The following is a 14,127-nucleotide window of genomic DNA, read 5'->3' as shown; positions in this document are numbered from 1 at the left end:
CGCGCAGAAGCGAACGCATACACGAGTAGCGGCCGCATATGAAAACGGTGTTCAAATCACACAAGTGAGGTATCGCCGCGATCATTAGAGCGAGAGCAATAATTCTAGCCCTAGAGCTACTCTGTAGCTCAAAAAATGCAACCTCTAGAATTTTTTAAACATCGCCTATCGAGATTTTTAAGGTTAAAAGTTTGACGCCATGCCACGAGCGGGCGCAATTTTTAAGCGTGACATGGTATCATTTTACTCGGCGTAACATTATCTTTCACAATATATAAAAAAATTGGGCCAAATTTATTGTTGTCTTATTTTTTAATTCAAAAAAGTGAATTTTTTCCAAAAAAAGTGCGCTTGTAAGACCGCTGCGCAAATACGGTGTGACAAAAAGTATTGCAATGACCACTATTTTATTCTCTAGGGTGTTAGAAAAAAAATATATATAATGTTTGGGGGTTTTAAGTAATGTTCTAGCAGAAAAAACGGTTTTAGTCTTGCAAACACCAAATCTGAAAAACACCTAAGGTCTGGAAGTGGTTAAGGACCAGGTTTTAAAAGTCAGGACATCGCCCATCAAGGACCAGGTATTAAAAGTCCGGACATCGCTATCAAATTGAAGAAAATCTCAGAAGGGGCACTGAAGAAACTTTGCTGAAAGAGAGCACTTTCAGCTTCAGATATTCACATTCAGTTGTCCATTGCTGTGAGTACGTCCTCAGCAGATGTTACTGTTTATGACAGTTGCTAGTGCAGATGGTAACTCCCTATTTCAAACCTGCGAACCAGCAAAGAGGCTTTGATGTTTGCCTGGTATGGGGTATGCAGTGACTGTGCTACAGTATATCCATTCCATTACAACCAGTTGGGCTCACATATGCCCTCTCCCAACTGTCATTCTGAAATGATCTAAATTTGATGGTCTGCTATGAAGCAACACATTTATTTTTCATTAAGATAAACACTAATGCCCCGTACACACGATCAGTTTTCCCGTCGGAAAAAAGTTGGAAGGTTTTTCCGAAGGAATTCCGCTCAAACCTGCCTTGCATACACACGGTCACACAAGTTCTGTGAACTTTTGACTGTCAAGAACGCGGTGACGTAAAAGACTACGACAAGCTGAGAAAATTAAGTTCTATGCTTCTGAGCATGCGTCGATTTGTTTCCAAGCGTTTCCTAAAAGGGAGAAAAAGAGAACCTGCTCTCTATCTTTTTCCAGCAGTTTTTCCGTTGGAAAAAGTCTGATGGAGAATACACACGGTCGGGGTTCCCGACCAAAAGCTCTCATCTGACTTTTTCCAACAGGAAAACCGATCGTGTGTGCGGGGCATTATAGTTGCTGCTTCCTGTCTACCACCTATAAGGTGGGGTGCATACTTCTTAAAGCTGAACTCCGGGCACAAAAACTTTCATTTAAATATAGTCCTAAATATCTGTAAAGCATATAAATCCACTGTGTGTGCACAAAAAGCCTCTACAAACCCAGATTTACCCTGTAAAGGTAGCAGTGACATCATCATTGAGCTCTGGGAGGGGCTAAGCAGATGCCACCTATTACAGACTGCTTGCAGAAAACTACAGGAGGGGGCGGAGACAAGCTCATAAGAGGAGAGAGCTGCAGTGAACGGTCTTTATTATAGGAACCGCCTGCACAGAGGTCAAGTTTCACACATCTGGAAGAAAAACACAAAGAACATTGATAACGTGTACACACGATCGGACATTCCGACATCAAAACCGTGGATTTTTTTCCGACAGTGTTCGCTCAAACTTGTCTTGCGTACACACGGTCACACAAATATTTTCGGAAATTCCAAATGTCAAGAACGCGATCACGTACAACACTACGGCAAGCCGAGAAAATGAAGTTCAGTGATTCCGAGCATGCGTAGGATTTTTGTACTTTGGAATTGGCTACAGACGATCCGAACTTTTGTTGTCGGAAAAATTGAGAACCAGCTCTCAAACATTTGTTGTGGGAAATTCCGACAGCAAATGTCCGATGGAGCCTACACACGGTCGGATTTTCCGACAACAAGCTCACATCGAACATTTGTTGTCGGAAATTCCGACCGTGTGTACAAGGCATTGGAGTTAAGGAAGAATACACGTGACTCTAGTATTTAGACATTATTTGCCTAACCCAGGGTTCAGCTTTAGGTAGAACTAAAAGACAAACTAATTCTATATATTATGGAACGACGTGCTGACGTCACCATGCTTTTCCACCCTCCGCCTTGCACGGGCGTGTGTGTTTTTAATATATGCCGGCCGGCATTTTTTGTGATCTTAACGATAATTGAGTCATGTTCACAGAAATTTTCTATAATAAATTTGTGTCTGGTTTTACTGATGGCGGCCCTTCTCTGTTTGTTTTTTTTCCTCTGGGTATACCCAACTACTGAGAATTTCTGCTCCCGCCACCCTCCCTGTCTGGATTAGCATTAAGCTTTCAATATTCAGCATTGCTATTCGTCTGTGACTACTTCGCATTATTAGAGGATCCAGATTGGAGCTCCAGGAACCCAAGGCCTGTTGGTCATTTGTTGCGGTGGAGGATCGTCACAACCCAGGTTGGGTGACAAGCCTGATTAGCTTGGCTAGCTGGTAAGCCTTTATTTTGTGTGGTGACGGATTCACGGTGTCCTCTGTTTTTGAAAACTTTCACAGGGTGTTGCAACATCTTACCTCATATGAATATTTATGCAAGAGACTTTTTTGTTAGTTTCTGTTATTTTATGTTTATCACATTATCTGTGTTATATTTGATTCATATTAGATTTATTTCACTTGGAAACATTCAGATGATTTTTGCACAGGAAACATATTTTTTTGGACATTTGACAAAGTTTTCTTTTTCACAGGTTTATTTGTGTGTCATCAAACCAATTACCAATATTTGTATTTAGGTATCTATTTATCAGTAGATCCACCTTTGACTCACTATTAGAGCAACTTCTTATGTTACTTTTTCTGTTGTGTGTAAATCACTTTTAGTTGCAGCTTGGTTTAGGTAAAATAGTGCAGTTTTTTATTTTTACAAAAGTATTGGGACGCCTGCCTTTACACGCACATGAACTTTAATGGCATCCCAGTCTTAGTCCTTAGGGTTCGATATTGAGTTGGCCCCGCCCTTTGCAGCTATAACAGCTTTAACCCTTCTGGGAAGGCCGTCCACAAGGTTTAGGAGTGTGTGTCTGGGAATGTTTGACCATTCTTTCAGAAGTGCATTTGTGAGGTCAGGCACTGATGTGGACCAGAAGACCTGGCTTGGAAACTCCGCTCTGATTCACCCCAAAAGGTGTTCTATCAAGTTGAGGTCAGGACTCTGTGTAGGCCAGTCAAGTTGCTCTACCCCAAACCCACTCATCCATGTCTTATGGACCTTGCTTTGTGCACTGGTGCGCAGTTAGGTTGAAACAGGAAGGAGCCATGCCAAAACTATTGCCACAAAGTTGGAAGATGTGGCGGCTGCATTCATTTTCTTTTTTTAGACTTCTTTCCCTCTGTTTTCATCTGGTGATCTGGCCACTATTACACCACCTGTAAGGGTTTTATTTATTTTTTATACTTTTCCTAAACTGATTATTTAACCACTTGCCCACCGGGTTAATTCTGGCACTTCTCTCCTTCATGTGAAAATCACAATTTTTTTGCTAGAAAATTAATCAGAACCCCCAAACATTATATATTTTTTTTTAGCAGACATCCTAGGGAATAAAATGGCAGTCATTGCAATACTTTTTGTCACACCGTATTTGCGCAGCGGTCTTACAAGCGCACTTTTTTTTGATAAAAATCACTTTTTTGAATTAAAAAATAAGACAACAATACATTTTGCCCAATTTTTTTATATATTGTGAAAGATAATGTTACGCCGAGTAAAATGATACCCAACATGTCACGCTTAAAAATTGCGCCCGCTCGTGGCATGGCGTCAAACTTTTACCCTTAAAAATCTCGATAGGCGACGTTTAAAAAATTCTACAGGTTGCATTTTTTGAGTTGCAGAGTAGGTCTAGGGCTAGAATTATTGCTCTCACTCTAACGATCGCGGCGATACCTCACTTGTGTGGTTTGAATACCGTTTTCATATGCGGGCGCTACTCGCGTATGCGTTTGCTTCTGCGCGCGAGCTCGTCGGGACGGGGCGCTTTAAAAAATATTTTTTTTGGTTTTCTTATTTATTTTTATTTTAGTTTTATAATTTTTTACACTGAAATAAAAAATAAAAAAAAATTGATCACTTTTATTCCTATTACAAGGAATGTAAACATCCCTTGTAATAGAAAAAAGCATGACAGGTCCTCTTAAATATGAGATCTGGGGTCAAAAAGACCTCAGATCTCATAATTAGACTTAAATGCAAAAAAAAAAAAAAATGTCATTTTTTCAAGTGACAAAAAAAAAAATGTTTCTTTAAGAGGCTGGGCGGGACTGACGTTTTGACGTCACTTCCGCCCAGCAGAGCTATGAGGACGGGTGAAGGAGATTTCTCCTTCAGTCCCGTCCCCGCTCAGCTGCCGGACACATCCGATCCCCTCCGCCGCTACCGACGGCTCCGGTAAGCGGCGGAGGGCGCGGGAGAGCGGCGGGAGGGGGGGGCCCCTCTCCCGCCACCGATAACGGCGATCTCGCGGCGAATCTGCCGCGTAGACCGCCGTTATCGTGTACACCACCGCCCCCTGAAAAGATGAATATCTCGGTTGTGGCAGCAGCTGCTGCCGTTATCGAGATATTCAACTTTAAAAAGAGGACGTCTTTTTGACATGGGGCGGTGGTCAAGTGGTTAAAGTCCGGCAATGCAAGTGGCAGTAGAGCTGTTCTCCTGATGGGAGGAGACAGACCTCCTGCAGTTCAGTTTCATGAAAGAAGACATTGGCCCAGATTCACGTAGGGAGCGCGTATTTGTGAGCGGGCGTAACGTATCCTATTTACGCCTCCGCAACTTTGACAGGCAAGTGCAGTATTCACAAAGCAAAGTTGCGGCAGCGTAGCGTATATAGGCCGGCGTAAGCCAGCCTAATTCAAATATGGAACATGTGGGCGTGTTTTATGTTAATGTATTGTGACCCCACGTAAATATCGCTTTTTACGAACGGCGCATGCGCCGTCCGTGAAAGTATCCCAGTGCGCATTCTCCAAATTAACCCGCAAAAAAAACAACGCTTTTGATGTGAACGTAAATGACGCACAGCCCTATTCGCGAACGACTTACGCAAACAACGTAATCGACGGAAAAATTCAACGCTGGCCCGACGTCCATACTTAACATTGGCTGCGCCTCATATAGCAGGGGTAACTTTACGCCGGAAAAAGCCTAACGTAAACGGCGTATCTGTACTGCAATGGTCGGGCGTACGTTCGTGAATAGGTGTATCTAGCTGATTCTAGGCGTAAATCAGCATACACGCCCCTAGCAGCCAGCGTAAATATGCAGTTAAGATATGACGGAGTTGGAGACTTACGCTGGTCGTATCTTAGAGAAATTCTGGCGTATCTGATTCTTTGAATCAGGCGCCAAGATACAACGCCTCGCACTCAGATATACGACGGCGTATCTGGAGATACGCCGTCGTATCTCCTACGTGAATCTGGGCCATCCTGAATATCTTTCTGGTTGTGCTTGCTTCTTGTTCATCCTTACATAAGTTTGGATGTGTGAACAAGTGCAGTCTGGAGGAATGCCAGGGAATGTTGATGGTTTTAAATTTGTCTACAGTTGCCGCTACTGTCTATCATAAAGGAGATCTTAAGTGGTAGAAAGGTTGAGGATCTCAATGGAACTCCATATGAACACAAACTACAAGAGAAAGAAAAAAGTGATTTTTAAGAAACTTCCTGCAACTGCTTGGATAGATTAAAGTAGCTAAGGGGTGTTTTAGGTTCACTTGTCCTTTGAACATAATGATGAAAATGGATTTTGCCATGCAGGCAACAGATTCACTTCACTCCTCCATCTTTCTCTATAGAATTCAGGAGAAGCCATCCTATGTAATCCGCATGTCAATCTGATCAGAGCTCACACAAGACAGAAGACTCTCCCCATGATACCCAACTATTCTTAGTGAACCTCCCACTCAGGTCACATACACACGATCGGTCAAAACCGATGAAAACGGACTGAAGGACCGTTTCATCGGTTAACCGATGAAGCCGACTGATGGTCTGATGTGCCTACACACCATCAGTTAAAAAACCGATCATGTCAGAACGCGGTGACGTAAAACACAACGACGTGCTGAAAAAAACGACGTTCGATGCTTCCAAGCATGCGTCGACTTGATTCTGAGCATGCGCGGCTTTTTGACTGATGCTTTTGCATACTAACGATTAGTTTTGACCTATCGATTAGGCATCCATCGGTTCAATTTTAAAGCAAGTTCTCTTTTTTTTTGACCGAAGTATAACTGACCGATGGGGCCCACACACGATCGGTTTGGACCGTTGCAACGGTCCTTCAGCCCGTTTTAATCGGTTTTGACCGATCGTGTGTACGCAGGCTAAGAATAGTTGGGTATCAGGGGGAGAGTCTTCACCTTTACTTTGAAAGTACTCTGCATTTCTTTTCATTCCAGAAAGGCATGGGTCTCTAAACTTTTCGAACAAGGGCCAGTTTACTGTTCTTCATACTTTGGCCACAATCTGCCCCCCCCCCCCCCCTAAAGGGGGTAAAAATGGATGTTCCGGACCCAGCACAGTGAAAATTAACATGGCCTCAGGCTTGGTGGTCAGTAGGAGGAGGAATAGTGTCCTATCATTTGGGAATAGTACACCATCATTGGTATTAGTGGAAGGAATAGTGCCTCATCATTGGTGTCAGTGGCAGAAATTATGCCCCAATGTTGGTGTCAGTGGATGGAAACGTTCCTCATATCATTGGGAGAAAAAGTGCCTAATAGGACTCCTCCTATCCTCAGGCCGCATTTTGGAGACCACTGCGGTAGAGGAACAAAGTGGCAGGCAATTGAAGGTAAGTTGACTTTAATGATAAAGTTATTTTATAGACTAGATGGACATTTTTCATCTTCACCCACCCAGTGTAGTAGGGCCATTTATCCTGTCCTGTGACATTTTGCAAATCTTTCACAATGAAATCACTGCATGCATTCTGGGCAGTTTGTGAGGGAAGCCTGGAGACACGGATATATCACCACTGTATTCTCCCATCATTTTTTTTTTTTTATAAGACCAGCATCTCTTCTGCATATTGGGGGGGGGGTCTTCTATAACTCATCTAGTGTTAACCATTGAGTTAAATGCTGGCTGTAGACCATGAACAAGCGTTTGCTTTTGTGAAGGACCCCTCTTTTAATCCATGTGCAGTAGACTTTAGGTGTTGTGGAAATTTTATGAAGATGTATTTAATATGTATTGTCATAGTGTCGCCCAGTGTTAGTACTCCCGCAGCCCGCTCTAAAGAGCTGACAATGGCAGACTGACGCTGGTTGAGTCCCGTCTGGTAGTGGAAAACTTCTTGGGGTTGGAGAGAGGTGTTTGCAGAGTGAGGATATGTCCGTCAGCAAAAGGGCCCCTGTGCATTAGCACAGACATTCATCTGGAGGGGATATGTTCACTCTACAAGAACATCAGCAGTTATAGGGGGATGTACTCTCTTGTCTCTGCTGTATCTGATTAGCATATGTCGCGATTCGTAGTGTGTACCTGCAGATAGTCTCCCATCCCCAGCAATAGTAGTATTATCCGGATATGCGTTGTTCTCTGGAACAGCGCAGAATACGGGAGCTTATGAAGTGTCCCTGGTCAGGGAGAACGTCCATGTTTGAAAGCTATGCGGCTTCTTGTGTTAAAAACATACATACATGCTTTCCCTGCCCAGACACACCCATAAGACTTCTTTAGCCATTTATTCATTGGTTGTTTGTATTTAACTCATCCTGGTGGAAGGATATCCTGATTAGGTAATTTCCTGTGTGGAGGTCACATCCTGTGATGTCACTTCCCATGGAGGAGGCGATTGGCTGCTGGAGCCATCACTTCCTGTTTGTCAAAGCTTTTGTTATTTACGAATAAAAGCTCACTAGTCGCTGGGCAGTCATGCTGACAAGAGCTAAGAACGTAGCTGTGGTTATGTCTGTTTACTCAAGAACATATAGGAAATAGAATCATGGGTAAGATGCATTATATCATTAGACGAAATGTGTGCTTATTATGAGCACCGGAGATATGGCTGTGCGCTCTGCGTACAGCCTTATCTTCACGACATAGGATGCTGTCAGCTGGGCAATTTCACTTTCCTTCCTTTTGCTGATTAGTTAAAGGAGAAGTACAGTCAAAGTTTATTTGGCTGTGCTTCTCCTGGGGATCACAGGAGTGAAGTTCGTTCTGAGCTCCTGTGACCCATTTTCATCAGACCAATGCTGCATCCACCTAGGTAAGTATGATTCTTAAATCAGTAGGGCATTCTGGTTTACTGAATGACTATTCATAGGTCTCAGAACAGGGAACATGTATGTCCAGAGAGAGACTACACATTATTATTATTACACAGGAGTTATATAGCACCAACAATTTGCACAGAGCTTTACAAAATAAAGGGTGACCTTTCTTTTACATTTCAGTTCAAGAAGATGCAGAAGGACCTGCTTGTCAGAGCTTACAATCTAAACGGGAGGGTCAAATGATACAAAATGTAATAACCGAGGGACGAGTTGAAAAGAAAAGACAAGTGTGAAGAGATGAGTTTTCAGAGATTGCCTAAAGGTGGTCACAGTAAGAGATAGCTGGACTGAGTGGGGTAGGGAGTTCCAGAGGGTGGGAGAAGCTCTGGAGGTGATCATAGGAGATGTGCTGAGAGAGTAAGGCCGCGTACACACGATCGGTTAAACCGATGAGAATGGTCTGATGGACCGTTGTCATCGGTCCAAACCGATCGTGTGTGGGCGCCATCGGTTATTTAACCATCGGTTTAAAAAAAGCCAACTTGTTTTAAATTTAACCAATGGGTTCCTAACCGATAGGACAAAACATTGGTTAAAAATCCTCGCGTGCTCAGAATCAAGTCGACGCATGCTTGGAATCATTGAACTTCGTTTTTTCAGCACGTCGTTGTGTTTTACGTCACCGCGTTCTGACACGATCGTTTTTTTAACTGATGGTGTGTAGGCGTGACGGACCATCAGTCAGCTTCATCGGTTAACCGATGAAATCGGTCCGTTCTCATCGGATGGACCGATCGTGTGCACGCGGCCTTAGAGAGGAGGTGGTGATGGGAGGAGTGCCGGGGACAGTTTTGGTAATGTAGCTTGGGGCAGAGATGTGGATGGCTTTGTAAGTGGTTGTTAGCTTCTTGAATTTTATTTTGGAAGCCAGTGGAGGGATTGGCAGAGAGGAATGGTTGGCAAGGTAAATCATAGGCGTGCGCACAGGGTGTGCCTGGGCACACCCTAATCACCCTGTGCTTCGCAGATTCCACCTGCTGCTTGGCTACAGAGAAAAAAGACTGGGGAATCTTTGTCCTCAGTCCCTTTCTTTGTGTCAAAAGTGAGACATCAGGGGGCCTGTTTAGATTCCCGATAGTTCACCAAATGGGGCTCCTAAAAAAATAAAAAATAAATTATTGTAAAAAAAATATTGTAAAAAATAATAAATAAATAAATAAATAAAGAATAATAAAAAAAAATATTGTAAAAATAAACAAATAATTAAAATAAACTACTTTATATACTATATATATATATATATATATATATATATATATATATTAGTGCTGTCAAACGATTGAAATTTTTAATCGCGATTAATCGCATTAATGTCATAGTTAACTCACGATTAATTCGTCATAAATTTTGATCGCTGTTTTCTAGCTGATCTAAAACCATTTTTGACATAAAGGGACACTTTTGGACAATCTACAGTTTGCAAGCAGAAAGAATAGTTTTTATTTTATAAAAGAACATGTAGGGCACTGGGCAGACCACTAGGGACAAGGGGGGTGTGTATTTTTTACATACAGTACTGTAATCTATAAGATTACAGTATACTGTGTGTATTGTGTTTGTTTACTTTTTTGAATTTGGCGCCGTTCTCCGCTCCCGTGCGTCGTAACGTCGCAGGGAACGGAGATCGGCAGCACACAGACACTGTGAATCGAGCGAGGAGGACCCGCTCGCTCACACAGCGGGGTGGCATCGCTGGATCCAGGGACAAGGTGAGTAACTTGCCTGTGAATCCAGCGAGAAGGTAAGCCGCGCCGCTGCACACTCTGCACGTACACCCCGAGCGTTAATCGCGCGATAAAAAAATTGACGGCGTTAACATGGGTTTGCGCTAACGCCGTTAATATCGCGTTTAACGCACAGCACTAATATATATATATATATATATATATATATATATATATATATATATATATATATATATATATATATATATATACAGACCTATGTCAGTTTGAGCTTTGGGGTGCACACCCTTATGCAATAGGCTGCGCACACCTATGAGGTAAATGCATTAGGCAGCAGCATTCAGGATAGACTGAAGGGGGGTCAGCCCGTGTAAAGGTTGGCCAACAAATTTACAAGGGGTTTTATTAAGGGTTATAACTCTTCCATACTCTATCCAAAATGGAAAAAAGTTTTGCCTAGAGTTCTACTTTAAATTATTTTTTTGGAGAATGAATGCAAACTACAATGCTGGAATATACAAAGGTGGGTGGAACAGAGTCGGGGACCATAGCAGGTTGATCTCACTGTTGAAGGATCCAAGGCATGTAAAAATTCAGAGGCAGACTAAGCCCATCCGGCTCCACCATTACCTAAAATCACCTTTGTGTGGACTGAACCTTTACAATCTTCAGTACATGGAAATACAGATTCCTGCTGTCCAGAATTGTACTACACAGGGTCCCTACCAACACCATGATCAAATGACCTTCATTTATGACAATGTTGACTTCTTATCCTTTCAAAACTCTTCTTGAATATTGTTGGATACTTTATTTTCCAGGTTTGATAATAAAAATATGAACTATTTTTTTCTAATAGGGAAACCCAATAATGATCTGCAATTTCCTAACTACTTCTGATTCAGGAATTATGCTGAATTTTATTAGCACAGCGCTATAAAATTTTACAATATATGCTCTTGTTTTTATTTCAAATACATAAAGCTGCAGAGATAATTTGTGTATGCTGTTCCCTATTTTAGCCACAAGGTGGCAGTATATGCAGCAATTTACAGGCAGTGCCCTCACCTTAAATGACTCCTGTAATTCATGCACTGCCTATAGGGATCTGTGTCTTATCCGAGCAGCAGGACCTTAACTCCTGTGCTGCTAGAGGAGAAGACATTGTTGTGCACTGGAAGCTTTCAAATTCCTTTCTGGCTGCGACCGGTGGCTTGGTAACAACAAAACTGCAATCTTTATCTCGGGACTCCCAATTCATAATCCATACAGAAATACAGGTTGTGTTCTTATAAGGATCCGTATGATAAAAAATAAAGATAGGGACTAAATATGGGACTACGTTACACCAAGTAAGGATGTAGGCCAATGGGTTTCATTTATGGTTACTTTAAATAAAATAGAATTGTTCATATTAATAGGTTTATCGGATAAAAATATTAAGACCAAACGGTTAACAATTCATTGCAAACCTTAAAGGGATTGTAAAGGTTCGTTTTTTATTTTCTAAATAGGTTCCTTTAAGTGTATTGTTGGTTCACTTACCTTTTCCTTCGTTTTCCCTTCTAATTTTTTTTTTTCTTTGTCTGAATTTCTCACTTCCTGTTCCTCCTCAGTAAGCTATTCTGGCTGACTAACCCCCAGCCAGAACGGCTCGGATGATGGTGGAAAGTTTACTGAGGAGGAACAGGAAGTGAGAAATTCAGACAAAGAAAACAAACATTTAGAAGGGAAATGGAAGGAAAAGGTAAGTGAACCAACAATGCACTAGCTTAAAGGAACCTATTTAGAAAATAAAAAACAAACCTTTACAACCCCTTTAAAGTCTATAGGGGAACCAGTTTTGATAATAAACTCTGGCTAATTTCAAGCCTAATAGGCAAGCTATTGTTTAAAAGGGGCACAAGGAGCTGGGCACTGCCATGGCAGATATCTAACAATGCAAAAAAAAATAATACTGTGCAGCGGGAAAGGGTTCTTTTAACTTGACTTTGAGGGTGGCATGGAAGATACACCAGTCCTTTAACCGCTTCCCAACCACCGCACGCACTTTTACGTAGAAAGAATGGCACGGCTGCGCAAATGGGCGTATATTTACATCCCCTTTAATTAGCAAGCACCGTGTCCATGGGACCTGCGGACTCGATGTCCGCCGGTGTCCCGAGATCGGGTCACAGAGCTGAAGAACGGGGAAATGTCAGTGTAAACATAACATCTCCCCGTTCTTCCTAGTGACATGTCACTGATCGTCTGTTCCCTGTCATCGGGAGCAGCAATCAGTGACGTGTCAAGCCCCGCCCCCTAACCGTAATAATCACTCATTAGGTCACACTTAACCCCTTCAGCGCCCCCTACAGGTTAACCCCCTTCAGTGCCAGTGCCATTTTTACTGTAATCAGTGCATTTTTATAGCACTGATTACTGTAAAAATGACAATGGTCCCAAAATGGTGTCAAAAGTGTCTCAAGTGTCCGCCATAATGTCGCAGTCACAATAAAAATCGATGCCGCCATTACTAGTAAAAATATATATATATATTAATAAAAATGCCATAAAACTATCCCCTATTTTGTAGACGCTATAACTTTTGCGCATACCAATCAATAAATGCTTATTGTTGTTTTTTTTAACAAAAATATGTAGAAAAATACGTATCGGCCTAAACTTACCGTATTTATCGGCGTATACCGAGCACTTTTTTGCCCTGAAATTCAGGGCAAAATCGTGGGTGCACGATATAGGCCGATACCCGATTCCGACTATACACGAGTGTACTGCGCTCGGTATATGCCGGCGCAGTTGTTCAAACTCAGCGCGGGAAGCTGGGAGGACACCGCAGAAGGACGCTGGACCCGACGAGGAGAACACCACCGAAGCCGCAGACGGACGCCGGACCCGACGAGGCCGCCGCGCAAGACACCAAAACTGTAAGTACTAAAATGTTTTTTTTTTTACAGGAATGCAGGTCCACTTTAGGGGTGCGCGCTATACGCCGGAGCGCGCAATACCCCCATAAATACGGTATATATATTTTTGGGGGGGATATTTATTACAGCAAAAAGTAAAAAATATTGAATTTTTTTCAAAATTGTCGCTCTATTTTTGTTTATCGCGCAAAAAATAAAAACCGCAGAGGTGCTTAAACACCACCAACAGAAAGCTCTATTTGTGGGAGAAAAAGAACGTCAATTTTGTTTGGGAGCCACGTCGCACGACCGTGCAATTTTCAGTTAAACCGACGCAGTGCCGAATCACAAAAAGTAGCCTGGTCTTTGGCCAGCCAAATGGTCTGGGGCTTAAGTGGTTAAATGACATGCTTGGGAGATGCCTGTAAGCACTTAGGTGGTGTTCTGGAACAGTAGAATATTTGCAGACAACATTGAGGACATCGTATTTTGGCATTGTGTATTTTAGATGTGCAATAGATTTTTTTTTTTACTTTGAATAAATCCAGCAGCACCCTAATCTGATTAATTTTCTCTCGCTTTTTTTTTATAAAGCGGTAATAGGCCTGAATCCGACCGGTGTGGATGTAGCAGCCACAACAACTATGGGATTGTTTACTCATAAACTGGTACACACAAGTACAGATATGTGGTCCAACAGGCATAGGCAAGGACACGGCATATCCTACTGGGTCAATCTTCTGACAGCTGGGAAGGATCAGGATAGGGGGAAGTGCTTGTCCAATCCTCATCCTCCAACAGTCTCTCTTAAGTGCCCAAAGCATATAGGACATCCCAGGCTAAATACTGTCATGCTGTGTTGCAGTATGTATGCCTGGGGGGACAGGAGCCAAACTGGGCCAGAGCTGCTGGCAACTCTCCAGGCCAAGAGGCAGCTGACCCCATGCCATCTTCAGCCAGCCATGTGTCATGTGTGACTACGGCTTTAACCTGCTTGGCATCTCTTTCTCCAGTCCTCGGCCTGATGGTGCAGTGGGTCATCATCATAAAGTACGCTGGCTCCCAGAAGGTCTTTTG

Source organism: Rana temporaria, chromosome 9 (genome assembly GCF_905171775.1).
Source record: "Rana temporaria chromosome 9, aRanTem1.1, whole genome shotgun sequence".
NCBI classification, from domain to species: Eukaryota; Metazoa; Chordata; class Amphibia; order Anura; family Ranidae; genus Rana; species Rana temporaria.
The sequence above is the reverse complement of the archived record's forward strand: the minus strand, read 5'-3'. Positions refer to the sequence as shown.